The sequence below is a fragment of the Giraffa tippelskirchi genome, chromosome 3 (genome assembly GCF_054371585.1).
Source record: "Giraffa tippelskirchi isolate mGirTip1 chromosome 3, T2T-mGirTip1v1.2.pri, whole genome shotgun sequence".
NCBI lineage: Eukaryota > Metazoa > Chordata > Mammalia > Artiodactyla > Giraffidae > Giraffa > Giraffa tippelskirchi.
The window spans coordinates 108,795,676-108,812,864 of NC_137277.1; the positions used below are offsets into that span (position 1 = coordinate 108,795,676).

Sequence of the window (17,189 nt, forward strand, 5' to 3'; positions counted from 1 at the left end):
CCCACTTCTCTCATGTCATTCTGTCTTTAAAGTCCCCTTTTTATGAGATAGTTAATCATTTTAATGATCTTTCAGATGTTGTTCCCCTTCCTAGGTTTCCTCCATTTTTTCAATCTTAAGGAGCTCTCACCTGAGGATAATGAAAATAAGGAGTCCTATTTGCCTTCCCTGATGTCTTCGCAAAGCTCCTGGTATTGCCGTGTGTTGTAAGAACCAAGGAAGGAAACTTATTCCAAGCAGAAGCCTGGCTGGAAACATGAAATACAACATCTTAACCCCAGATGCTGCTGTTCTTCACTGAGTTTATGTCACTTGGAGAAATCCTAAGCATTGGATTTTAATACTAATTAAATATCACAATCTATAATGTTCATGCAGGTTCATACTTTTGAAAGCTTTCTGACAATTTTCTACTTCATTGTCCTCGATTCCAGGTCATTCTAAATGATGTTTTTCTATTATGGACAATAAAATGGTTAATGATCCAGAAAAATAATGTTTATCTTCAGTAATACAGATAGGAATGTTCTCCTTTATAATAGAAGAGTAAGATACTCCAAATTGGCAAAGGCTTTTCAAACATATTGTTGTTATGGTAAATTCACATTTATCTAGAATGCAAATCCAGGGAACTAAACAAAACAATACGTTAGAGAAAAGTAACTAGGGTGGAGAATGCCCAGGGAATCTGGACCAAAGAAGGGAAGAAAGGGTCAAACAGGCTGTATTCTAAGAAAGGATGTGCTGTCTACACAGCTCCAAGAAGTAAAATTAGGAATAATGATGGACAGAATGGAGTGACAGATTTTAGTGCAATAAATATTCAAAGGTAAGCTTCTTGGGAAAGTATTCATTTTCCATGGCTGCCATAAGAAATCATCATAAATTTAGCAGCTTAAAACAGTGCTCGTTTATTACCTCACAGTTCTGTAAGTTTGGGGGTCATGTGTTACAGAGCAGTGGAGAATGAATTATCCCTAATTCCTCTTTTTCGCTCACATTCCACGTCTAATCCATCAGAAAATCTTATTGGCTCTAGTCACATCCAGAATCTGACTGTCTCAACCATCTTCACTGCCACCACCCTGGCCCATCATCTCAGTGCTTCCATGCCCTATTCTTAAACTCATCCTGTTCTTAAAGGAGCACCTACCATCTTTGTAAGACATTAGGTAGGCCATGTCACTCTGCTGCTCAATACCCTGCAGTCTTTTTCTCATTCCACTTCGTGCCTGACTCTTTGCAACCCTATGGACTGTAGCACACCAGGCTCCTCTGTCCATGGGATTCTCCAGGCAAGAGTGTTAGAGTGGGTTGCCATGCCCTCCTACACAGGATCTTCCCAACCCAGGGATCAAACCTAATCTCATAATGTCTCCTGCATTGGCAGGTGGGTTCTTTACCACTAGCACCACCTAGGAAGCCCATTTCAATTATACAAAAGCCAAAGTCTTACAAGGACTTTATATGATGTTCCCTCCCCTCCCCCATCCTCTCAGATCTCATCAACTATTAATCTACACCCCCTATCTCCCCTCCCTGATCTTCTCTAATACTCCCCTCTCACCAACTCACCTCTTGGTCTCTATTTAAATTTGCAAGCCCATCCACTCTCCACACCCCTCCCTACATCCTTGACACTTATCATCCCCTGACTATTGTTTGGGGCCAGTCCCTTGCTGCCTAGCCCAGTTCAGTTCAGTGACTCTTTGGGACCCCATGGACTGCAGCACGCCAGGCCTCCCTGTCCATCACCAACTCCTGGAATCTACTCAAACTCAGTCCATTGTGTCAGTGATGCCATCCAACCATCTTATCCTCTGTTGTCCCCTTCTCCTCCTACCTTCAATCTTTCCCAGCATCAAAGTCTTTTCCAATGAGTCAATTCTTCCCATCAGGTGGCCAAAGCATTGGAGTTTCACCTTCAGCATCAGTCCTTCCAATGAACATTCAGGACTGATTTCCTTTAGGATTGAATGGTTGGATCTCCTTGCAGTCCAAGGGACTCTCAAGAGTCTTCTCCACACCATAGTTCAAAAGCATAAACTCTTCGGTGCTCAGCTTTCTTTATAGTCCAACTCTCACATCCATACATGACTATGTATGGAGAAACCATAGCTACTATGGAAAAACCATAGCTTTGACTAGACGGACCTTTGTTGGTAAAGTAATGTCTCTGCTTTTTAATATGCTGTCTAGGACGGTCATAGCTTTTCTTCCAAAAAGTGTCTTTTAATTTTATGTGTTTTAATTTTAATTTTATGTCTTTTATGGCTGCAGTCACTATCTGCAGTGATTTTAGAGCCCCCCCAAAATAAAGTCTGTCACTGATTCCACTGTTTCCCTATCTATTTGCCAAGAAGTGATGGGACCGGATGCCATGATCTTAGTTTTCTGAATGTTGAGTTTTAAGCCAACTTTTTCACTCTTCTCTTTCACTTTCATCAAGAAGCTCTTTAGTTCTTCTCTTTCTGCCATAAGGGTGATGTCATCTGCATATCTGAGGTTATTGATATTTCTCCTGGCAATCTGGATTCCAGTTTGTGCTTCATGCAGCCCAGCATTTTGCATGATGTACTCTGCATATAAGTTAAATAAGCAGGGTGACAATGTACAGCCTTGACGTACTCCTTCCCCAATTTGGAACCAGTCTGTTGTTCCATATCCAGTTCTAACTGTTGTTTCTTGACCTGCATACAGATTTCTCAGGAGGCAGGCCAGGTGGTCAGGTGTTCCCATCTCTTGAAGAATTTTCCACAGTTTGTTGTGATCCACACAGTTTAAAGCTTTGGCATAGTCAATAAAGCAGAAGTAAATGTTTTTCTGGAACCCTCTTGCTTTTTCAATGATCCAGCGGATGTTGGCAATTTGATGTCTGGTTCCTCTACCTTTTCTAAATCCAGCTTGAACACCTGGAATTTCATGGTTCACATACTGTTGAAGCCTGGCTTGGAGAATTTTGAGCATTACTTTGCTAGCGTGTGAGATGAGTGCAGTTGTGTGGCAGTTTGAACATCCTTTGGTATTGCCTTTCTTTGGGACTGGAATGAAAACTGATCTTTTTGAAGGAGGTCACCTTTATCTTCATTACCTCCACCATAGTTTGGCCTCAGGTCAAGCAACAGGGAGAGAACACAGCCCTGCCCATCAACAGAAAATTGGATTAAAGATTTAATGAACATGGCCCCGCCCATTAGAAAAGACCCAGTGTCCCCCTCAGTCAGTCTCTCCCATCAGGAAGCTTCCCTTAGCCTCTTATCCTTATCCATTAGAAGGCAGACGGAATGAAAACCACAGTCACAGTAAACTAACCAAAATGATCACAAGGACCACAGCCTTGGCTAGCTCAATAAAACTATGAGCCATGCCATGTAAGGCCACCCAAGACAGAAGGGTCATGGTGGACAGTTCTGACAAAACATGGCCCACTGGAGAAGGGAATGGCAAACCACTTCAGTATTCTTGCCTTGAGAACCCCATGAAGAGTATGAAATGGCAAAAAGATAGGATACTGAAAGATGAACTCCCCAGGTCAGTAGGTGCCCAATATGCTACTGGAGATCAGTGGAGAAATAACTACAGAAAGAATGAAGAGACGGAGCCAAAGCAAAAACAACACCCAGTTATGGATGTGATGGGTTATGGAAGTATAGTCTGATGCCGTAAAAAGCAATATTGCATAGGAACCTGGAATGTTAGGTCCATGAATCAAGAACAATTGGAAGTGGGCAAACAGGAGATGGCAAGAGTGAATATAGACATTTTAGGAATCAGTGAACTAAAATGGACTGGAATGGGTGAATTTAACTCAGATGACCATTACATTTACTACTGTGGGCAAGAATTCCTTAGAAGACATGGAGTAGCCATCAGAGTCAACACAAGAGTCCGAAATGCGGTATTTGGGAGCAGTCTCAAAAATGACATAATGATCTCTGTTCGTTTCCAAGGCAAACCATTCCATATCACAGTAATCCAAGTCTATGCGCCGACCAGTAATGCTGAAGAAGCTGAAGTTGAACGGTTCTATGAAGACCTACAAGACCTTCTAGAACTAACACCCAAAAAAGATGTCCTTTTCATTATAGGGGACTGGAATGCAAAAGTAGGAAGTCAAGAGCTACCTGGAGTATCAGGCAAATTTGGCCTTGGAGTACAAAACAAAAAAGGTCAAAGGCTAACAGTGTTTTGCCAAGGCAACACACTGGTCAGAGCAAACACCCTCTTCCAACAATACAAGAGAAGACTCTACACATGGACATCACCAGATGGTCAACAGAAAAATCAGACTGATTATATTCTTTGCAGCCAAAGATGGAGAAGTTCTATACAGTCAGCAAAAACAAGACCGGGAGCAGACTGTGGCTCAGATCATGAACTCCTTATTGCCAAATTCAGACTTAAATCAAAGAAAGTAGGGAAAACCACTAGACCATTCAGGTATGATCTAAATCAAATCCCCTACAATTATACAGTAGAAGTGACAAATAGATTCAATGGATGAGATCTGATAGACAGAGTGACTGAAGAACTGTGGATGGAGGTTCGTGATACTGTACAGGAGGCAGTGATCAAGACCATCCCCAACAAAAAGAAATGCAAAAAGGCACAATGGTTGTCTGAGAAGGCCTTACAGATAGCTGAGAAAAGAAGAGAAGCTAAAGGCAAAGGAGAAAAAGAAAGATATCCATTTGAACGCAGACTTCCAAAGAATAGCAAGGAGAGATAAGAAAGATTTCCTCAGTGATCAATGCAAAGAAATAGAGGAAAACAATAGAATGGGAAAGACTAGAGAACTCTAAGAAAATTAGGACTACCATGGGAACATCTCATGCCAAGATGAGCACAATAAAGGACAGGAATGGTATCGACCTAACAGAATCAGAAGATATTAAGAAGAGGTGGCAAGAACACATGGAACAACTCTACAAAAAAGATCTTCACGACCCAGATAATCAGGATGGCATAATCACTCACCTAGAGCCAGACATCCTGGAATGCGAAGTCAAGTGGGCCTTAGGAAGCATCACTACAAACAGAGCTAGTGAAGATGATGGAAATCCAGTTGAGCTATTTCAAATCCTAAAAGATGATGCTGCCTAGCTCAGGACTCCTTTAATGAGCAGCCTTACCCCAGAGTTCCCCTGTGGGGTGGCAGAGTTGCTATCAGATCTGCGAATTGGTCTCAAGGCTTTCCTTACCCAATCTTGCCTCCTCTTCTTTTTATCTTTTAATGGCATTACACCCAATAATCTTTTGCACTCCCAGTTCCATCTTTGTGTCTGCTTCCCAGAGACCAAAACTTACACATGTACTGTAGAAGCACTTTACCTACATTAACTTACTTAAATGCTTGGCTTTCCGCCCCCACTTACTTCTAGCTTCTATTCACGGAGCTTTCAAAATTTCTTAGGATCTAAATCCCCAGTATCACGGGAATTAACTAAGCTTCCTAAATCCTTATTTTTAATCAGTAAAACTCTCCTGTTCTTAACCTTAAACCATGGCAAAATTACCTCATTTTTCTTATCCTGTAAAGAAAATAAACCTTTGTTAGACCGTTTAGCCCCCTGTAATGATCCGTCTTCTCACTGCCACACGTCCTAGATGAGCTGTCTTCTTTTTCCTCTACATACATCTGGGCATGAACTGGTCATCTGGTATCCCACTGCTCTCCTGGGACTCCTGCTGAAGCTGCCTCTCAATAACTCCCTGCTTGCCTCTGTTGGGTAGTGGTCTATATTGTCTACTTTCCCATCCTCCTCACTCGGCTATTTCTTCTGGATTTCTTCCTCATCTCCCTTCACCCTTGGTCTGGATACTTCTGAATGCACAGTACTCGGTCCACCTCTCTGTTGTCTCTGTGTAGTTTCTTCCAGAGAACTCACTTATCCTCACAGCTTCACTTGTCACTTGCAGATTTCTCATGATGTTGATCTCTATCACTTCGGTGCTTTATTACCACTTCAGAAGACATTCTACAGAGGAAATCTTGACAGGGAAACCAGAAGCCATAAACATAGACACTGGTAAATTTGATGACTAAAAATTTAAAACACTTGGATAGCTAAAAATCCAACAAAGGAATGTAAAAATAACCAACAAACAAAACCTACCAGAAGCAAAGTTAACAGATGAATCGTAAGTTAAGAAAAATATTTATAATCCATATGTAAAGTGACTGATTTTCTTATTATACCAATGACACTTACAAATTTATAAAAATGCCCCTGACCAACCCCATAAGGAAAAAATGGGGAAAAGGTAAGACTAGAAAACTTATAGGGTTAAAAAAGGCAAGTGGGTGCTGGGACAACTGGATATTGACATTCAAAAGAATAAATTTGGACACCTACTTCATAGCGTATACAAACGTTAACTCAAAATAGATCAAGGTTCTTAGTTTAAGAGCTAAAACTAGAAAACTCATAGAAAAAAACACAAATGTAAATCTTTGTGATCTTGGATTTGGCAAAATTTTCTTAGATATGATGGCAAAAGCAGAGCAACCAAAGAAAAAAATAAATAGGACTTTTAAAAAATTAAATTTTTTTTTTATGCATCAAAGGACACTATCAAGAAAGTGAAGAGGTAAGTCACAGAATGGGAAAAAAAATATTTGCAAGTCATGTAATAAGGAATTGGTAGTGCTGACAATATGTGAAGAATAATTACAAGTCAACAATTACACAATTTTAAAATGAACAAGTAAATAAATAAACCAGTTTTCAAGTGGGCAAAACATTTGAATGATATTTCTTTAAAGAAGATATTCAAATGGCCAATAAGCACATCAGAAATTGCTCAACCTCAGTAGTCACTAGGGAAATGCAAATCAAAACCACGATGAGATATCTCTTTCCAAGTACTAGGATGGCTATAATTTGGGGGGAAAAGGACAATAACAAATATTGGTAAAGATTTCTAGAACTGGAGCCCTCATGCACTGCTGATTGGAACACAAGTGGTACAGTCACATGGAAAACAATTTGACAGTGCCTCAAAAATTTAAACACAGAATTGCTATATGGCCCAGCAATTCTATCATAGGTATATACTCAATAAAATTGAAAAATATATGTTCTTACAAAAATGTGTACACAAATGTATATAGCAACATTATTCATAACAGGAAAAAGTGGAAACAACCCAATGGTTATCAAATGTTTATACAGAGTGAAGTAAGTCAGCTGTTACACAGAATAAAACAAAATGTTATACAGAGTAATTCAGAAAGAGAAAAACAAGGGTCATGTATTAATGCATATGTGTGAAATCTAGAAAGATGGTACTGATGAACCTATTAGGAGAGCAGCAGTGGAGACACAGACGTTGAGAACAGACTTGTGGACACGGTTGGGGGGAAGAAGGGAGTGAGACGAATAGAAAGTAGCATGGAAACATATACACTACCATCTGTAAAATAGTGGGAATTTGCTGTATGACTCAGGGAGCTCAAACCAGTATTCTGTGACAACCTAGAGGGGTGGGATGGGGTGGGGAATAGGAGGGAAGTTCAAGAGGGAGGGGACATATGCATACCTATGACTGATTCATGTTGAAGTATACCAGAAATCAATACAATATTGTAAAGCAATTATCCTTCAATTAAAATAAATACATCTTAAAAAAAAATGTGATATATCCAAAGTATGGAATATTATTGAGCCATAAAAAATAAAGTACTGATACCTGCTACAACATGGATAAACCTTGAAAACATTATGCTAAGTCCACAAAAGTCCATATATTACTGTAAGCAATTCATTTATAGGAAATATCCAAAATGTATTGGAACTAGACAGAAGTGATGACTGCACAAGCTTGTGAATATAATAAACACCACTTACATATGTACTTGAAAATGGTGAATTTATGTTATGTGAATTATATCCCCCCCAAAATGGGAAAAAAGCCAGTGGCTAATAAGCATGGAAATAGATGATCAAACTCACTAGCAATCTTGAATATTCAAATTAAAACAACAATCAGGATTCATTTTTCCCATCACTAGATTGTGAAAATTTACAATCTATAACACACACAGCATTTCATGGTTGTAGAGAAATCCTTATATCCTGTTGGAGGGAGAATAATCTGGCATATTGTGTTTATACTCTTACGAGTAAATAACCTCAATCCCAAGAATGTACTCTATGTTTACATTTGTACATATAAGTAATGTTTAAAACTGTTAGCTGTAGGATTGTTATTAAGAGTTAAAAACAGACAGATAGGAAAAGAAGAAGTAAAACTCTCACTGTTTGCAGATGACATGATCCTCTACATAGAAAACCCTAAAGATTCTACCAGAAAATTACTAGAGCTAATCAATGAATATAGTAAAGTTGCAGGATATAAAATTAACACACAGAAATCCCTTGCATTCCTATACTCCAATAATGAGAAAACAGAAAGAGAAATTAAGGAAACAATACCATTCACCATTGCAACAAAAAGAATAAAATACTTAGGAATATATCTACCTAAAGAAACAAAAGACTTATATATAGAAAACTATAAAACACTGATGAAAGAAATCAAAGAGGACACAAACAGATGGAGAAATATACTGTGTTCATGGATTGGAAGAATTAATATAGTGAAAATGAGTATACTACCCAAAGCAATCTATAGATTCAATGCAATCCCTATCAAGCTACCAATGGTATTTTTCACAGAACTAGAACAAATCATTTCACAATTTGTATGGAAATATAAGAAACCTCGAATAGCCAAAGCAATCTTGAGGAAGAAGAATGGAACTGGAGGAATCAACCTGCCTGACTTCAGGCTCTACTACAAAGCCACAGTCATCAAGACAGTATGGTACTGGCACAAAGATAGAAATATAGATCAATGGAACAAAATAGAAAGCCCAGAGATAAACCCACGCACATATGGACACCTTATCTTCGACAAAGGAGGCAAGAATATACAATGGAGAAAAGACAATCTCTTTAACAAGTGGTGCTGGGAAAACTGGTCAACCACTTGTAAAAGAATGAAACTAGAACACTTCCTAACACCGTACACAAAAATAAACTCAAAATGGATTAAAGATCTAAATGTAAGACCAGAAACTATAAAACTCCTAGAGGAAAACATAGGCAAAACACTCTCCAACATAAATCACAGCAGGATCCTCCATGACCCACCTCCCAGAATATTGGAAATAAAAGCAAAAATAAACAAATGGGACCTAATTAAAATTAAAAGCTTTTGCACAACAAAGGAAACTATAAGCAAGGTGAAAAGACAGCCTTCAGAATGGGAGAAAATAATAGCAAACGAAGCAACAGACAAACAATTAATCTCAAAAATACACAAGCAACTCCTGCAGCTGAATTCCAGAAAAATAAACGACCCAATCAAAAAATGGGCCAAAGAACTAAACAGACATTTCTCCAAAGAAGACATACAGATGGCTAACAAACACATGAAAAGATGCTCAGCATCATTCATTATTAGAGAAATGCAAATCAAAACCACAATGAGGTACCATTTCACACCAGTCAGAATGGCTGCTATCCAAAAGTCTACAAGCAATAAATGCTGGAGAGGGTGTGGAGAAAAGGGAACCCTCTTACACTGTTGGTGGGAATGCAAACTAGTACAGCCACTATGGAGAACAGTGTGGAGATTCCTTAAAAAACTGGGAATAGAACTGCCATATGACCCAGCAATCCCACTGCTGGGCATACACACTGAGGAAACCAGAATTGAAAGAGACGCATGTACCCCAATGTTCATTGCAGCACTGTTTACAATAGCCAGGACATGGAAGCAACCTAGATGTCCATCAGCAGACGAATGGATAAGGAAGCTGTGGTACATATACACAATGGAATATTACTCAGCTATTAAAAAGAATACATTTGAATCAGTTCTATTGAGATGGATGAAACTGGAGCCCATTATACAGAGTGAAGTAAGCCAGAAAGAAAAACACCAATACAGTATACTAATGCATATATATGGAATTTGAAAAATGGTAATGATAACCCTATATGCGAGACAGAATAAGAGACACAGATGCATAGAACAGTCTTATGGACTCTGAGGGAGAAGGTGAGGGTGGGACGTTCTGGGAGAATAGCATTGAAACATGTATATTATCATATGTGAAACAGAACACCATTCCATGTTCGATGCATGAGACAAATGCTCAGGGCTGGGGCAATGGGATGACCCGGAGGGATGAGATGGGGAGGGAGGTGGGAGGGAGGTCCAGGAAGGGGAACACATGTAAACCCATGGCTGATTCATGTCAATGTATGGCAAAAACTACTACAATATTGTAAAGTAATTAGCCCCCAACTAAAATAAATAAATTTATTAAAAAAAAAAAAGAGTTGAAAACAGAAAACCATTTAATTGTATAAGCACACAATGCATGGAATGTTAAGCTACTGCTAAAAAAATAAGGTAGGCTTATATGGAAAGAGTGCCCCAAATATAATTTTTTAAACAGTTATCATATATACATATATATGGTATGTACATATAGATATGTGTGTATATATATATATCAACTATAACTTTTTAAAATGTTACATTATATATACACTTATATACCTTATATATAGGGGCTTCCCTGTTGGCTCAGAGGGTAAAGAGTCTGCTTGCAATGCAGGAGACCCAGGTTCAATCCCCGGGTCGGGAAGATCCCCTAGAGAAGGAAATGGCAACCCACTCCAGTATTCTTGCCTGGAGAATCCCTATGGACAGAGGAGCCTGGTGGGCTACAGCTCACTAGGTCACGAAGAGTCGGACATGACTGAGAGAGTTCACTTCCACCTTATATATAAGAATATATGTATGAATGCACGTTAATTTGTAGTATAAAGACCAGAGGAGCATACACTGAATAATGGAAGACGAGATTTGGGGGAAGTCTTACTTCCTATCTATCATTATTGTTTAAAGTTTTAAAAATAAGCATGTTTAAATCTTCTACAATCAGAAAAATGAATTACGATTTATAAAAATAACTATCTTAAAACTCAAAACATAATATGGATACATTATGGCATATTTTAAGATATTTTAAAGAGACCATTTTAGATAAGAAAATAAAATTTATTAGAATCTAGGGTATCCTGGGATCCTTTTTTTGAAGTATTTCTTTACATGTGTTCATCATCCGTTAATGTTTTCTTTCCCCGTCTCTCACACAGTTACTAAGAGTCTTTATCTTTTTCTACATGAAACATAAAAGAGCTGGGACCTTGCAAGTAAACGGCTTCTGTTTTTGGACCATAATCCTGCTACACAGGATCTCTGTGCCTGTGAGCAATGATTAATTACTTAGCATCACTCTGATTATCAATAACTTCCCAGCTAACAAAGAACTCAGTGCATCTCACCTCACTGAACTGAGGGGCCTAATGCTATTCTAGGTTTCTTAAGAGCAGGTTCCTGTCTCATTAACCACTGTGTGCCTGAGAGCTGCCTCGGGCAGTGTGCACAATAGGTGTTTTCTAAACTGAACTGAAGTTGGGGAGAGAAAGAGGCAGAAGGATCCCAGTGATCCACATGCATTAGGGGGAATATAGGGGGTGAAGAGGAGAATGTTAAAATGGGACTCATCCTGAAATCGTTTAATAGGATTTCAAATATATTCCCCATTCTCTATCCCATCTTTAAAAAGGCAAGACAGGAAATCCAGAGGAAAATGACAAGAGGGAAGTGGACAATTGTTAATGACAAAGGCAAATTTCTCCTGGGCCCCGTTTTCCAGAAGCCAGTTATGTCCACTGAACTACAGGGTGAAGACTATGAAGCAAGCCTCCATCAGATAAAAGCACCAGACATTTCATTGTTTGCCTCCAATCACAGTGAATAGGTTTGTTGGTTTTTGTTATTGTTGTTGCTTTGTTTTTTGTTTTTTAAAAAGCCAACCGTGGTCTGGTTTCTCTTCAATATTTAGCTGATTTATACCAGGAGGTTCCGGAGTAGGCAATGGCACCCCACTCCAGTACTCTTGCCTGGAAAATCCCATGGACGGAGGAGCCTGGTATGCTGCAGCCCATGGGGTCGCCAAGAGTCGGACACGACTGAGCGACTTCACTTTCACTTTTCACTTTCATGCATTGGAGAAGGAAATGGCAACCCACTCCAGTGTTCTTGCCTAGAGAATTCCAGGGATGGGGGAACCTGGTGGGCTGCCGTCTATGGGGTCGCGCAGAGTCGGACACGACTGAAGCGACTTAGCAGCAGCAGCAGCAGCAGTTACTATTTGAAATTGTCACACTTTTCAAACACTTCAGCTGGTGGTGCACATGGCTATAATGCAAATGGTCCAGTGTCTCCTTTGAAACTGCCAAACTTGAGGTTTAAGGTTGAGGCTTGCAGTTGCTTTCAATTCTCTTTCTTGCTCTGAATTCTGCTCAGTTCAAATAAAATTCATGCTTCTTACATCAAGAAACACAGGGAGCCATCTGAAATTTCCTGAAACACCTGGTACCAGGCAGGTTGAAGCAGGTAAACCTGTCATGCTGTCCTTGACAGGTTTGTGATAGCATCTCTTTTTTTCAGTCTTTATGTTATTTACTGACAAATTCCAAGTAATGTCAGGGCTGATGAATGCAAAACAGCTACTGTGACAGCGCTGTCACCACCCTCCAGAGCACAGACTTCGATTGATCTAGAACAGAGTTTTGCAAACTGGAGGTGGTGTGATCCATTGATGGGTTGGAAAAACAAGTCAGTGGATCGTGACAGTGTTTAAAAATAAAACCAAGTAGGATAAAATAAAAAAAAAATCAGTTTATAGGTTCACAGAAAAAGTAAAACAAATGCTGTATATTAACCCATAAATGTGGAATCTAGAAAAATGGTACAGATAATCCTATGAGTAAAGCTGAAATAGAGACACAGATGTAAAGAACATAAATGTATGGATACCAAGCAGGGACAGAGGGGAATGGGATGAATTGGGATTGACATGTATACACTACTATGTATAAAAGTAAAAGATGTTTGCTCCTTGGAAGAAAAGCTGTGACCAACCTAGATAGCATAGTAAAAAGCAGAGACATTACTTTGCCAACAAGGGTCCATCTAGTCAAAGCTATGTTTTTTCCAGTAGTCATGTATGGATGTGAGAGTTGGACTATAAAGAAAGCTGAGCACCAAAGAATTGATGCTTTTGAACTGTGGTGTTGGAGAAGACTCTTGAGAGTCTCTTGGACTGTAAGGAGATCCAACCAGTCCATCCTAAAGGAAATCAGTCCTGAATATTCATTGGAAGTCTGATGCTGAATCTGAAACTTCAATACTTTGGCCACCTGATGAGAAGAACTGATTCATTGGAAAGGACCCTGATGCTGGGCAAGATTGAAGGAGGGAAGAGAAGGGGACTACAGAGGATGAGATGGTGGATGGCATCACCAACTTGATGGACATGAGTTTGAGTAAACTCTGGGAGTTGGTGATGGACAGGGAAGCTTGGCGTGCTGCAGTCCATAGGGTTGCAAAGAGTCGGACACGACTGAGCGACTGAACTGAACTGAATGAGAAGCAACTGTACAGCTCAAGGAACCCTACTCAGTGCTCTCTGGTGACCTAATTGGTAAGGAGATCCAAAAGAGAGGGGCTATAAGTATATGTATAGCTGATTCACTTTGTCTTACAGCAGAAACTGACACAACACTGGGAAGTAACTACACTCCAATAAAAATTTTAAAAAAAGAAAATGTAAGAACTATTTTATGAAACAAGTTTTAGTTACATATATAAGTATATAGGTGTTTATGTATGTTGTAGGTTATAATACAATATTAAGTGCTTTTCTTACAGTCGTGGTCAAATTGAAAGCCATTGATCTAGGGCAGAAGTTGGCAAATTGGTTCAAAGACCAATTTGTTGCCTATTGTTTGTATGGACTACAAGCTAAGAATGGCTTTGTGTGTAAAGTTGCTAAGTTGTGTCTGACTCTTGGCAACCCCATGGAGTGTAGCCCACCAGGCTCCTCTGTCCATGGGATTCTCCAGGCAAGACTACTGGAGTCCCTACTGCCACACCCTCCTCCAAGGGATCTTCCCGGCCCAGGAATCGAACCTATGTCTCTTACTTCTCCTGCACAGGCAGGTGGGTTCTTTACCACTAGTGCCACCTGGGAAGCCCAAGAATGGCTTTAAAAGAAGTATATATCATGACATGTGAAAATCACATGAAATTCAACTTTCCACATTTCCTGTTGTTCATAAAGTATTACTGAAACGAAGCCACATGCATTTGTTGATGTGTTGTCTGTGGCTGCTTTTCCAAGTGTTGAGTAGCCATTGCAACAGATACTTTGTGGCCCAATAAGCCTAAAATATTTATTATCATTACAGGAAAAGGTTACCAACCCATGATCTAGAAGATTCTTTCTTGATATATGTTTTTTAAGTCTGTAAATCTGTTCAATCTGGTTTGTCAAAGAAATAGGGCAGTAATCTGATAGAACTGGAGTATGATATTGGGGGAGTGTTGTGGAGGCTGCTGCTGCTCCCCACATCACCCAGGTCCCCATCCTGCTCTGTGTGACCCTCCTCTGGCATCTGTGCTTCCCAAACGCAGACACCCACAACTTTCTGCAGAGGCCTGCCCCTGGGTTGCTGGAGCAGCTTTGCCTGCCATGGAGGACTTAGCAGTGCCCCGGAATCTCAGCTCCTGCAGGCAGGCCCTTGGCCAGGAGGCAGGGGTATGAGACACTAACCTCCTTGCCTCAGGTCAAGAGGATGAAAGGGTACCCTCTGCTTCAGAAGTGTTCTGTGGGATCAGGCTACATTCCCCTCCTCTGGGCTTGCCCGAATCACATACTTGCTTGACTTCTCTCCCCACTCTGTCCACCTGCCCCATTCCCTCTGAGAGCACTTTCTTAACTCTTGGGGACACACAAATCTCAGTCTCAGCACGGTTCCTCCAGGGGACTCAGTCTCTGAGAGAGGGAGCAGGTGAGGAGGGGAGCAGAGAAGTTCTTAAGAGACAACTTTTTTAAACAGAACTCTGGCCTTAGTAGGTGACACCAACCTGTGTCGCTGAGTGCAGACTCTGCATGCCGCTGTCGGTGGTTTTCAGAAAGGGGAAAGGGGGTTTTTCTCAGCGACGATGAATTTGCAATGTGTTATAATTTTAAAGAGTTCTGGGCCATCAAGAGAATTGGATTCTAACTCCAGATGATCCACTGGGCAAGCAGGAAATCTCTATAAGACTCCTTTTCCTCCATTTAATAAAGAATTACACCAGTGAGTCATTAAGGTTTCCTCTAACCTTCTGAGTCTCCTTGTGAAGTGGGTGGTTGAAACCATCTTCGAGAGGCTGACCGAGCCCACCAACTTGGCTAGGCTCCAAAGTCCAGACTCTACCCACACAGTAGAAGAGTTAGATCTGTCATCTCAGGTGGCTGCCCAGCGTGAAGCAGAGTCCCTCCAAGGCAGCCAGTCAGGGGCACTCTGAGAATCTGCTTTACTAATGTGGAGCCACTACCTGTGATTTTAGGCTTTAAAGCTTTGAAAAACCCTCAATCCCAGCCTGCACTCTGCTGTACTGGGCTTCTGACCTGGCACCAAATTCTTGGTCTGCTCTTCTTTTCTGTTGTGATCGCTCTCCATCACTGGCTGTCAGTGAGAAAGAGCACGTCCAGTAGACACACAGTGGGAGGGAAAATCTGAAAAAGGAGATGGGGAGCATAGGGTGGGGTGGTGAGAAGGTTAAGTAACTATAAGATGGCACCACTTTTATCTCACTCATTATAAAAATTTTAAACAACACAGAAGGATAGAAAGAGTTTCTTCAGCCAGGTTTAAGGATGCCTAGAGGTTACAGACCTATTGTCTGAAGCCTGTGGGTTCTTTATACAAAATTATTTGTAACTGTAGGTCTTCCTTGGTGGCTCAGTGGTGAATAATCTGCCTGCCAATGCAGAAGACATGAGTTCGATCCCTGAGTTGGGAAGATCCCTTGGAGAAGGAAATGGCAACTCTCCAGTGTTTTTGCCTGGAGAATCCCATGGACAGAGGAGCCTGGTGGGCTACAGTCCATGTGGTCACAAAAGACTTAGACAAGACTTAGCTACTAAACAACAACCACAACAATTTGTAATTTATCTGTTCATTTGCACAGCTTTCTTGATACTTAAATATGAAAAATACCATCATCCAGGTTCTAGAAGATGACTGCATTCAACTTAAAGCTAGACCTCAGGTTTACCAGGGCTTCCCTGGGAGCTCAGGTGGTAAAGAATCCGCCTGCAATGCAGGAGACCCTGGTTCGATTCCTGGGTCAGGAAGATCCCCTGGAGAAGGGATAGGCTACCCACTCCAGTAGTCTGGCCTGGAGAATTCCATGGACTATACCATGGGGTTACAAAGAGTTGGACATGACTGAGCGACTTTCACTTCACTTCAGTATTATCACCTTGGTTTTCATCTGTGTTTATAACTTCAGGAGTCAAGTGACAAAGTGACAGCGTATTTTCTTTTTTCCCACAATGAAACCAGTTTTACTGTTTACATTTAAGGTTGTGTCAATAATCATGATCATTGAAAAGCATTCCAATTACACATGAAAGGACAAGGAAAAGTAAAACTCACTAAAAATCCTACTTCTTGTGCCATAAATATGACTGACTTTTTTTCATTTTTAACAGTTCGTAAGTTGGAAAGCAGGCCTAACTGCCATACGGTTGTCAGGTCCCAATGTCAACATGGTAACTGTCAACTTTAAGTTGAATTATTTTTTAATTTGCACTAGAGTGGCATTTTCATATATAAAGACAAGTTTAAAAAGGTATTTAATAAGGTGAGAATTCAAGTTGACATCCCGAAAATTAACATAATTAAAATAAGCAATATACTACTTGAATTAATGAGGAATAATGAGCCAGTTGAGCTATTTCAAATCCTCAAAGGTGATGCTGTGAAAGTGCTGCACTCGATATGCCAGCAAATTTGGAAAACTCAGCAGTGGCCACAGGACTGGAAAAGGTCAGTTTTCATTCCAATCCCAAAGAAAGGCAATGCCAAAGAATGCTCAAACTACCGCACAATTGCACTCATCTCACACGCTAGTAAAGTAATGTTCAAAATTCTCCAAGCCAGGCTTCAGCAATACGTGAATCGTGAACTTCCAGATGTTCAAGCTGGTTTTAGAAAAGGCAGAGGAACCAGAGATCAAATTGCCAATATCCACTGGATCAT

The 17,189-nt window shown here is 40.3% G+C and overlaps 1 protein-coding gene across 4 annotated transcripts in view; it reads right to left on the reverse strand.

Annotated features, from left to right (window-relative positions):
• Positions 1-17,189, reverse strand: part of EPC2 (enhancer of polycomb 2) — a 250,165-nt gene that overhangs the window by 181,745 nt on the left and 51,231 nt on the right. The window contains exon 4 of one of the 4 annotated variants that reach the window (XM_081580544.1): positions 15,551-15,658. The exons of the other annotated variants lie outside the window; for them this stretch is intronic. The gene's annotated coding sequence lies outside the window, so the exon portion shown is untranslated. The remainder of the gene's footprint in view (positions 1-15,550; positions 15,659-17,189) is intronic. 4 annotated transcript variants of the gene reach the window in all.